Here is a 10,943-nt window from a genome sequence, read left to right as displayed (position 1 = left end):
GCAGGACTTCAGGTCTGCTACAGAAGCTGGAGGGTCTACCCGGCCCTTCTTCTCTCAACCCCACACCGCCCTGTACTGAGGGCATGATGTGAGATCCAGCTTAGCCAATCTGGCACCCTGCCCAGGGCTTTGCATCTTGAAGTGACCTCAGTGATACAGACACAGTGGGGAAATTTTTATGGAAGGTAGATGGGAAAAAGGTGGAAGGAGAGGTGGTGAGCAAATTCATTCATTCAGGAAATTTTTACTGAGTGCTTATTATACATGAAGTACAGAGTGAATCAATGAATGAGGGAGAGAATTAGTGGGTGGGTGTGTATGCGAGGGCCTGCCCTTGACAAACCTCAGGGGCCTTCCAGGTGGGGCTGAGGGGCTGGCAGGAGACCCGGGATGGGCATATTAGTGAGTGGGGCTGGCTTGGGTCGCAAAGATGTTCACTGGTATTCTCTTTCAGAGGCCAGGCAGGGGGTAGGGTCCCTGACAGGCCACCCGCCCCATAAAATCCCTGATTTATGCTGCAGCCGCCTGCTGGCCATGATGTCGTCTGTGCCTTGTTTATTTATTTGTGAGACCCAGGTTGGGCTCTGGCTCCTCGGTTCTTCTGTCTCCATGTGTTCTAACCCCACATGGTGAAAAAGACGAATGCCTTGGAATTATTTTGCATGAAATTGCTGTGGAAAACTATTTGGCCCGCATTTGATTTCACCTCTTGTTACAGGATCATTTGTTATCCTGAAACGTGCAGCAGCTGGAGGCCTGGAGGAGCAGATGCTCCTGGGGAGACGCAGACTCCCCAGGCAGGGGTGGTGGCTTCGTGGAGCAGGAGCAGAGCACTGCTTCTGCCAGGCAGGCCTGGTCCTGACCCCACCAGTGCCCCTTCAGACTGTGGGAAGCTCATGGAGCCCTAGCTGAGCCTTGGTTTCCCTGTCTATAAAATGGGGATAAGGCCACCTACCCACCAGAGGTAAGGACTGAATGAGGTGATTCACAGAAAGCACTTAGCACACAGTGCCTAGCCCGTGGGAAGCCTCCACAAAGGTTTGTTATTATTCCTGAAGAAAGGATTGTCCACGAGAGGTGTTGAAGAATGAGCAAGATGTGAACTGGGTAAAGACGTGTTTTGTGGCACAGCATAAGCAAAGACATGGAGGAGAGAACCACAGCTATCATCTGGGGTTCCCAGAACCGAAAGAAGGCAGAGAGCAGTGCGAGAGGATGCCAGAGAAGGTGGTCAGATCAGCTATGAAGGGGCACATGGAAACCAGTGAAACAGGGAGCCAGAGAAGGGTGGTGAGCTGGGGAGGGACGTGCTTTGATTCCCCCACTACAGAGAGCACTGAGGCCGGGAGGGCAGCTGGGTGAAGTCTGCAGCCAGCTGTACAGTCTCGTATTACTTTCCAAGGGCTGCCATAAACAGTGCCACACGCTGGATGGCTTAAAATAACAGAATGTATTCTGACAGTTCTGGAGGCTAGAAGTCCAACATTAAGGCATTGGCCGCACCATACTCTCTCTGAAGGTTCTTGGGAAGAGCTCTCCTTGCATCTTTCTAGCTTCTGGTGGTAGTTAGCAATCTTTGACACTCCTTGGCTTGCAGCTGGATGGCTCCAGTGTCTGCCTGTTGTCCCATGGCATTCTACCATGTGTGTCTCTGTCTTCTCTTCTTAGAGCCCACCCTAAAGCAGTATGACCTCAACCTAACTAATTATAGCTGCAATGATCCCATATTATGGCCAAATTCACAGGTATTTGGAGTCAGGACTTCAACATATCTTTTGTAGGGGGTGGGGAGTAACACCCATTCAACCCCAATACTCCCTCTGACCTCTGCCCCACAGTCACTGAGGAATCCAAGAGCTCTAGAATCCCAGGACCCATTCACTGAGGAATGTTCCTTGCTTTTGGTTGGAAGCAGGGTGCGGAATCACCATCCTTGGGGGACATAACAAGCCCTAGGAGATAAGGAGAAGGTGAAGCCAAGACCAGGAAAGGAGGAACAGAAGGGCTGAGGTCATGGCCCATAGTGGAGATGCGAGGCCAGAGCTGCGGCAGGCTCTGGAGGTGGAGTGGAAGGTGGCTCTGAAGTCCTCGGGGAGGGAGGGTCTCACAGCCAGCCCCTCTGGGCACAGCAAAGCAGAGGTGGAGAGTGAAGGCTGGATCCTGGGGAGCTCAGGCAGGATAGAAGCCAAGTGAGCTGAAAAAGCTAGTAACGAAGGGACTCTTTGGAAGGTCCTCAGCCTCCTCTCTGCAGTTTTAAAGGCAGAGTCCTTTAGAACTGACTTCCATCTGTGCCACAGTAGAGGCCCAGAGAGGACAGAGACTTTCCCAAGGTCACACAGTGGGTCCACAGCAGGAAATGCCTGGGGCCCACACTTCCTGCTCCAACCACAGCTCCCACCACCCAGCTTACAGGTAGGCCCTGCCCTGAACATCTTCAGAGTCTGCCCCATCCATGGCACAGGATGGGGAAGTGGTGACATCAGTGGGAGGGACGGTGGGAGGCTGGCCAGTGCCCCCATGCCCCAGAGGTGAGGGCATAAAACTGCCTGTGGAATGAAAAGAAATGTCCATTCTTCCAACCCTGGGCAAGGCAGGAATCCTGCAAAACCAGGCATTTCAAGGGATGCTGGGAGTTGGGGGAGAGGAGTGGGAGGTGGTATTGGAGCTTGAGGCTCTCTGGAAGGGTAGGTGGCTCCAGATGGGGGTAGGAAGAGGGTATATCTGGAGGAAGGGCAAAGTGGTAGCTTTAGGGCATGGGAACAGGTGTGTGTGCAGGGGTGGGGGTGGGACAGGGCCCCGACAGAACGGGGCACCTAGAAGAGAAGGTGGTTTCTACTTGTGGGAAAGACTGCTATGCCCCTCCAGAGAGGGGAGGCCTCAGGAATGACAAAGCTGAGGGCTGACTGATGCAGGAAATTCAGAGAGGAGGCTGTGGGATTCAGTGCTTCTCCCGGTGTGAGTTCTATTAGACCCTCAGGTATGCTTAGGCCTAAAGAGCTCTATTCCCCTTTGGGACACAGTATGTCCTCTGGTACTCTGGATAGGATAAGGGCCAGCCTCAATCTCTTGGCGTCTAGAAAAGCAGCCAGGAACTGAAGTGGGCTGGGTCGGGGCCACACAGCTGGCCTCTTGGACTCATGGTGGAGGGCAGATGCCCCACAGCCCTTCCTGTCTGTTCCTTAATATCAGGCCCACCCGGAGGCTGACTGTGGCTGGGGCTGACTCTGAACCTCAAACCCCAAATTCAGCAAGATAATTAAGCTGGACCAGCAAGACCTGGGCCAGCCCGGGTCATGTGTCCACATATCAGTGGATCCTCAGGAGTCAGGCTCTCAATGAAGCTACATGGCCTCACCCCTTGGCGGGGCTGCAAGGAGAGGTTCTGGGGACTAAGTTGGTCCCAAAGGCATCTATGTATCAGTCAACATCAAGGATAGAGCAGATTAAAAGGGGAAAACAAGGCCGAGTGTGGTGGCACACACCTGTAGTCCCAGCTACTTAGGAGGCTCAGGTTGGATGATCCCCTGAACCTGGGAGGTCCAGGCTGCAATAAGCTGAGATCGTGCCACTGTACTTCAGCCTGGGAGATGGATCAAGACCCTGTCTCAAAAAAAAAAAAAAGTTCACAATGACACAAAAGGAGTACACACATGACGTTAGAAAACCAGGCCAGGCGTGGAGGCTCACGCCTGTAATCCCAGCACTTAGGGAGGCCGGGGCAGGAGGATCACCTAAGGTCAGGAGTTCGAGACCAGCCTGGCAAACATGGTGAAGCCCTGCCTTTACTAAAAATACAAAAATCAGCTGGGCATGGTGGTGGGTGCCTGTAATCCCAGCTACTCAGGGGGGCTGAGGCTGGAGAATCTCTTGGACCTGGGAGGCAGAAGACTGCAACCTATATGTATCAGTCAACATCAAGGATCGAGCAGATTAAAAGGGGAAAACAAGGCTGGGTGTGGTGGCACTCACCTGTAGCTCCAGCTACTCAGGAGGCTGAAGTGAGAGGATCCCCTGAACCTGGGAGGTCCAGGCTGCAATGAGCTGAGATCGCACCACTGCACTCCAGCCTGGGCGACAAGAGTGAAACTCCGTCTCAAAAGAAAAAAAAAAAAAGAAAGAAAGAAAAATTTAAGCACCGAGGGAATACCAACTAGCATAAAGAAAAAGCAGCAGCCACATTCTAAAGCCCCACCGCAAGCAGCCATGGAGGCCCTCAGTGAGGCCTACCAAAGGCTAGCCTTCTGTACTAGCGGCCAAGGGAAAAGGAGCAGACAGCAGAAGCCCGGGCTGCCTGGCCTAGTGGGCCACACGTACAGCCCCTGGGCGTGACCCCTGCCTGCAATCTGAGCATCTGTCAGTGCTACCACCTCTTCATCTGCCAAATGGGAGCCCTGGTCCACTTTGCCTCTGTGGCAGCGGGAAGGGTTCAATGAGGGGCTGGCTCAGGGTCTGAGGAACAACAGGCACACAGCGTTTGCCGGAACTCCGTGCTTTCCTCCTACACCAGGGTCCCACAGGCCCCACAGGCATGAAGGACCTGCCCCTTTGGCAAAGATCAACCCTAAGGTGCTTCTTGGCACCCTCATCAATATCACAGCCTGGTTTACCTTCAACTGCTAGTTTCCTTGGAAGCCATAAACACATCCAACTGTGAGCACAGGCGCCGGCCTAGACTGCCCAGCTGAGCGTTAGTTTTGCTGAAACCAGTGCCCTAGGAGGTGCTGGGGCCCTGCTACCATGGGTTCAATGTGTCCGCACCATTCCTGTCGCTAATCTGGAAGCAGTGGTGCTGGCTTGGCCTCCTCCCCGCCAGGGCCCCTGGGAGACAGCAACCCTCTGTGGATGTTTGTCTGACACATGTAAACACAGGCCCAGAGTTGCTCTCCCCCCATGGCTGGTGCTGGCTCACAGGACAGAAATTCCATCGGTCTGGGTCTCCTAGGGAGAGCCGTTCAGCGCCCGCCTGGGAACCACATGCCCCTGAGGATCCTGGAGCCCTGAGTTGACTGTCTGACCCCTCCTTCTTCCAGCCTAGCCTGGGGCTGCTTAGGACACCCAGTTCCTCCTGGAATCTCTATTTGGGTTTGGTTTGGGGTTGGAATTTGTTTCCATTCAGGGCAACTTGATCTCAGCCCAGCCTCCAACCCCTCACTGCCCCCGGCATCCTTGCCCCTCAGGAGGGGTCTTGACTTTGCCCACATGCTGACAGGGCAGGCTTCTCTAGACCTCCCACATGGGCACTGAGAGCTCTGGCTGTCTTTGATGTCCCAAAAGGAGATCCCCCAGCTTCCACAGCCTCAGCCCCCCTCCCTCGGTGCTAAATAAGTCAGAGACTGTGAAGGCCAAATGCCACCCTATGGAGTGGAACAAAAAAGAACAGATTTGGGGGACAGAAGACCTGGGGTCTAGATACCTGTTGATCAATTCCTTACTAGTGGCCTAGAAGAAGACATCCAAACTCTAGGGGAGGTGGCTGAAATGGCAGCATTAATAGCTAACCCAGATGAGCATGGTGGCTCATGCCTGTAATCCTAGCACTTTTGGAGACCGAGAAGGGAAGATTGCTTGAGGTCAGGAGTTTGAGACCAGCCTGGGCAACATCATGAGACACTATTTCTAAAAGAAAAAAATTTAGCCAGGTGTCATGATGTGCACCTGTAGTCCTAGCTACTCTGGAGGCTAAGGCAGGAGGATTGCTTGAGCCCAGGAGACCAAGGCTGCAGTGAACTATGATCCCTCCACTGCATTCTACTAGGTGACAGAGCAAGATCCTGTCTCTAAAAACAAACAAACAAACCAAACAAACAAAAAACCAAAACCAAAAACTTGATCTGTGAGCTGTGAGAAGGCTCACATGACAGATGGACTAGGTGACTGCTCTGGTCCCTTCCAACATACAGTCGATTTGGGGTTTTTTGGTCATTGGTTTTTGGTTTTTGGAGACATGGGGTCTCACTCTGCTGCCTAGGCTGGTCTCAAACTCTTAAGCTCAAGTGATCCTCCTGCTTCAGCCTCCCAAAGTGCAGGGATTACAGGCATGAGCCACCACGCACAGCCAATTCTTTGTTTTTAACATGCATTGTGTGCCTCTAGCCCATTCTGGGCTATAGATGAAAAAGTGAATAAATTTTACCCCTGCTCTCAGGAACCTATAGGCCTGGAGACTAAGGCTTAGATGAGTCAACTGAGCCTCAGAGAAAAAGATGTGACATGCCTAGGGGCTGATGGGACTGGACATCGAACCAAGAATGTTGCTGTCTGTACTTTACAGATGAGGAAACTGAGGCTCTAGCAATGACATGAACACCCCATTGTCAGGGAGGGTTTGCAGGGTGGAGACGGATGCCCAAGAAAGGCTTATCCAGAAGTCTCATTTGTGTCCTTCCCTGGCGGGCCTGAGACTCAGCATCCTCAGTGCCAGCTTTGACCCAGACACTTGCTTTTCCTGTACCTCTGAGTCCTGTCAGGTCACCAGAGCTTTTCAGAGAGCCCAGCCCTGTTCAAGACCCTGCACGCCTCCTATCAGGAGAAAGCTTAGAACACTGATAAGATACAAGCTAACAGTTTCTTGATCTCCTAAAATTATGATGCCCTTGCTGCAATGGAACTGGAGGTCAGAGAGGTAGGTGGTTTGTCCAGGATCGCACATGGAGGGACCAGCAGAGTTGGGACCAGGCTTGGGTCTGTTCACCCCTTAAGCCTCCCTCCCACTGAGGGGGAAGTTAGGCTCTGATGTAGGGCAGGAGCTCGGCTCTCACTGGAGTGTGACCCTGGACGGAGGGTTTTTCACAGATACTATGGGAGGGGGGCCCTTGGGTGCAATCTGGCATTTTCAGCACCAAGATGCTGGGGATTCTAGGATTCCATATGCAGAGATTCCATGCTGCAAATGGAATCTCTGGTTTTTACATAATACTAAGATATCATTATTGTGGCTCTCTATGATTCAATAATTGTAGGATTCTAGGATGACATCAGTCTAAAGTTCCATTATCCTGTGATTCCATGATCCTAGAATTCTAAATTCCCCTGAGAGCTGGGGCTCTGAAGAAAAGGAAAATCTGGCTTGGAGGGTAGAAAGGCAGCTTTTCCATCCTGTGGACTTTTCTAACAATGACAGGGCAATGTGTGATGTTTGATTTTCATTGTGTTTAAAGGAAAGCATGGGGCTTGGCCAAACCACATCAGAGTGAGTTCACCTGCCCCTGGCAGAACAGCCTAGGGAGCTGGAAGACGAGGAGGAGGAGGAGGAGCAGGAAGAGAAGAAGGAAGACATGAAGAGTAGGAGGAGAGGAGGAGGAGGAGAGAAAGAGAAGGAAGAGCAGAGGGGGAGGAAGGAAGATGGAAGGAGAGGAGGAAGAGAGGGAGGAGGAGGAGGAGGGAGGAGGAGAGGGGGAAGAAATGAATAGGAGGAGAAGAGGAGAAGGAAGAAGAAAGCCAGATAAGGGGCAGAGGAGGAGGGATAGACAAGGCAGACAAGAACAGGAGTGGGCAGCACAAAGTAACTGCTGGAATACGAGGACGGGAAAGGCTTCTTGCATGAGGAGTTGAGGGCAGCAGATCAGCCAGGGAACGTTGCCCCAGGAGCTGGTTCCACATTGGTGGAGCTTAAGGAGGGTGGTGGGAAGTGACAAGAGATTGCAAACACAACAGGGACCAATTCATGCAGGGCCTTGAATACCTTGCTGAAGAGCTTGAACTTCATTCTGAGGGCAATGAGCAATGAGGGAAGGTTTTTGTTGGTGCAGGGAGGTCCCTGGGCACCCTGAGAATGTCAACTATGAGGAGCCTGAGGTCATGTGTCCAAACCCTTACTGTACAGTTGAGGCCCAGAGAGGAGAATTGCTCACAATCCCCCTGCGTCATCCTGAGCTGGGGAGACCTCCCAGCCCACCCCCGCCAGAAGATTCTGGCACAGACAGCCCTGGCAAAACAATAAGGTGCCCCTGAAATCCACCACTCCTTGGTGCACCGGCCCAGAATCCCTGCACAGGCCTTTCCTTCAATCACAGGATGCCCTGCGAATGGCCCCATCTGTGCCTCCTTGCCTCACACCCAGCAAGGTGAGGTCAGGCCAACTCAGGTGGCCCAGGCTCTCCAGTAAGACTCACACCCCTCACCACTGAGCCCCCAGGCCGTGCCAGGCCAGGATGGCAGATGGCACCAGCGGAAGAGTTTTTGTTAAAGAGGAGAGAAGAACAGAAATTCAGTAAAACATCAACACGGAAGTTGAGGCGCAGAAAGCAGGCAACAGCAGCCCCAGCACGGCCTGTGTGGCATGTGTATGTTTCACTCTGAGGCTGAATGAGATGCGGTTAACTCATCCTTGCCAGCTACTGCAAGGCCTGGAAGACAGGAATCCCCTCCCCTGGGTTCACTGGCACTTACAGCTCCAATGAGGGGGAAACAGATGGGAATAACTGGTTCTGAGACAAGGAAAAGAAGGAAAGACCTGAGAAAAGGAAAGTGGTTAAAATACAAAAAGGTCCATGGAATACTACTCAGTAATAAAAAGGAATGAACTATTGATACATGCAGCCACTTGGATGGATCTCACCGGCATTATGCTGAGTGGGAAAAAGCCAGTCTTAAAAGGTTGCATATTGTAGGGTTCCATCAAACATTCCGAATGATGAAATTACAGAGATGCAGAGTAGATCAGTGTTGGGTGGGGATTGAGGATAGTCAGGCCAGACAGCAGAAATCTGGCAGCAGGGGTGGAACCACAAGGGGCAGCCAGGCCTCCGCATGCAGGGGAACCGTGATGGGGAGGAAGGGACAAGACAGGGCCGGTGTGTGGGCAGCGTGCCTGGGACTCTAAGGGGTAGTTTGGGAGAGACATTTGTGGTGATGGAGTGGATTCTGTATCTTGATTGTGGTGGGGGTTGCGTGAATCTGCTAAAGATTCATTTATGATAAAATGACAGAACTATACACCAACATTATACCACTGTCTATATCCTTGTTTTGATATTGCACTATAATAATTTAAGATGTCACTGTTCATGGAAATTGGGTGATGGGTACATAGGACTTTTCTATACTACCTTCACAACTTCCCGTGAATCTACAATTGTTTCAAAATAAAGAGTTGTCTTAACAGAATCAAATAGCCATAACTTGCGGCAGTCTATTTGCAGCCTCTCTCTGTGGTTCCATTGACCTCTGTATATGGTTCCTTCAGTAACACACAGTTCTGATGACCAAAGTCTTTCAGTCAAACAGTCCCACTTCATTGTTCTTTTTCTAGATAGTTTTAGCCCAGTTTCTTTACTTTTCCATATAAATTTTTGAATAATCTAATCTATAGAAAAAATCTTCCTGAGATTTTGATTGGAATTGAGTTGAACTTATAAGCAAACTTCTATAAATCTGTAATTACTTAAAAATAAAAAGTTAAAAAAAAATTAAAAGACACAGAGAGGACCCAGGGGTAGAAGGAGGAAGGAGAGAGAGCAGAGAGGAGGAAGGAGCTGATGTCCACTCCGAGGGCCGTGCAGTCAGGGGAGCAGCACAGGGAGAAGAGTTTTCTACTGTTTTCAGGGTCTGCAGTGTGTGGGGGCTCAGTCCTCTAACACTCCACATGTTTCCTGGTGATGTGGCAATGGATGTGCAACCGCACCCTCCCATGCGTTTGGGGTAACATTAAAGTGTCCTGCCTTTGTGCAGAGATCACTGTGCTGCTGGTGCAAACGGGTCAGAGACACTTCAACAGGTGCCCACCGTGTCCCACAGAGCCCAGTCTGCCCTGCCTTCCCAGGGGCTGCCCAGAAACCACTTCCTGGAACAAAGATCAGCCAGCAACTTTGGCAGCCCAGCTCTCTGCTCCCCACTGGGTTGTCTTGGACATAGAGGCTCTCACAGACCCTGAGCCTGTGACCCACCCTACCCAGTTGCCCATTATGCTTTGAGTTATGGGAGCATCTCCCTACAAGCTCAGCTTGGCTACCAAGGCCTCCCTAAGACAGGATGGAGCCAACCCTGGGCCTTCTGGGATATTCCACCTGCAGGAGGGGGTGGCCTCTTCATTCTCTCAGTCCCTTGCCAGATGCCAGGGCGCTGGAGGAGGTCACCCCTCCCCAGACCCCTTGGCTACCTGGGAAGCCCTTTGGTGTTAACTGAGTGAACAGGAATGGGAGTTTGCGGACTATGGGAATGGCATCGCTAACCATCACATGCAGTGCAGCTTACTGGAGAGCTGTTGCTTTCCATCCCTTAGCCAGGATGTCCCTGATGGAGGGCAGGACCCAAGATAAAACACACTTGGCCAAACTTTAGGCAGTTGTCCTAGCACTGGCTATCCTGGCCAACAAATGGTTTCATCTTCACATTCATTATAAACCATTGGGCCATTACCTAGTCATGGTCCCCTTCAAGATAAGATATGCCTGGAATCTCTTGCCTCACAGAAACCCAAAATATAAATCAAAATTACCCACATCTCTGCGTATACTTAGGCCACAATACCGGGTCTTGCTAGAACACTCCTTATTCCCTTTGGACTTCCAGACACCACTGGTAGTAAGCAAGACACCCATTTCCACTTCTCAAGATATACCATGCTGGGCTTTTGGGAAAGGCATTCAGTAGAGCTTTTACATCCCTGATAGGTCCCAGATAACCGGTTTAGTTGAGAGACATAATAGTCTCCTCAGACAACTCCTTTGAAAATTCCAATCCAGCAAATAAATCCCTAAAATGAGTCTCTTTCTTGCCCCAGGTCTTGGCTTATTTTTATACATTTTCCGTCTTGTCCCCATCCCGTAAGGGCAGGAGGCTGGATGGAGGGTGCATACTCTTCTAGGACCCATTAACCAGAGATTGTCCTGCTGGCCAGGTAGCTGCTCATGGGATATGGGACCCATTTGAACCTAAACTTCCACCAAAAACAAAAACACAAACCTGTCAAGTGCGGCTGCCCACGACTCTGGTGACTACAGTCT

The sequence above is a fragment of the Colobus angolensis genome, unplaced genomic scaffold (genome assembly GCF_000951035.1).
Source record: "Colobus angolensis palliatus isolate OR3802 unplaced genomic scaffold, Cang.pa_1.0 Scaffold205, whole genome shotgun sequence".
Taxonomy (NCBI): domain Eukaryota; kingdom Metazoa; phylum Chordata; class Mammalia; order Primates; family Cercopithecidae; genus Colobus; species Colobus angolensis.
Note: the sequence above shows the minus strand (reverse complement) of the source record.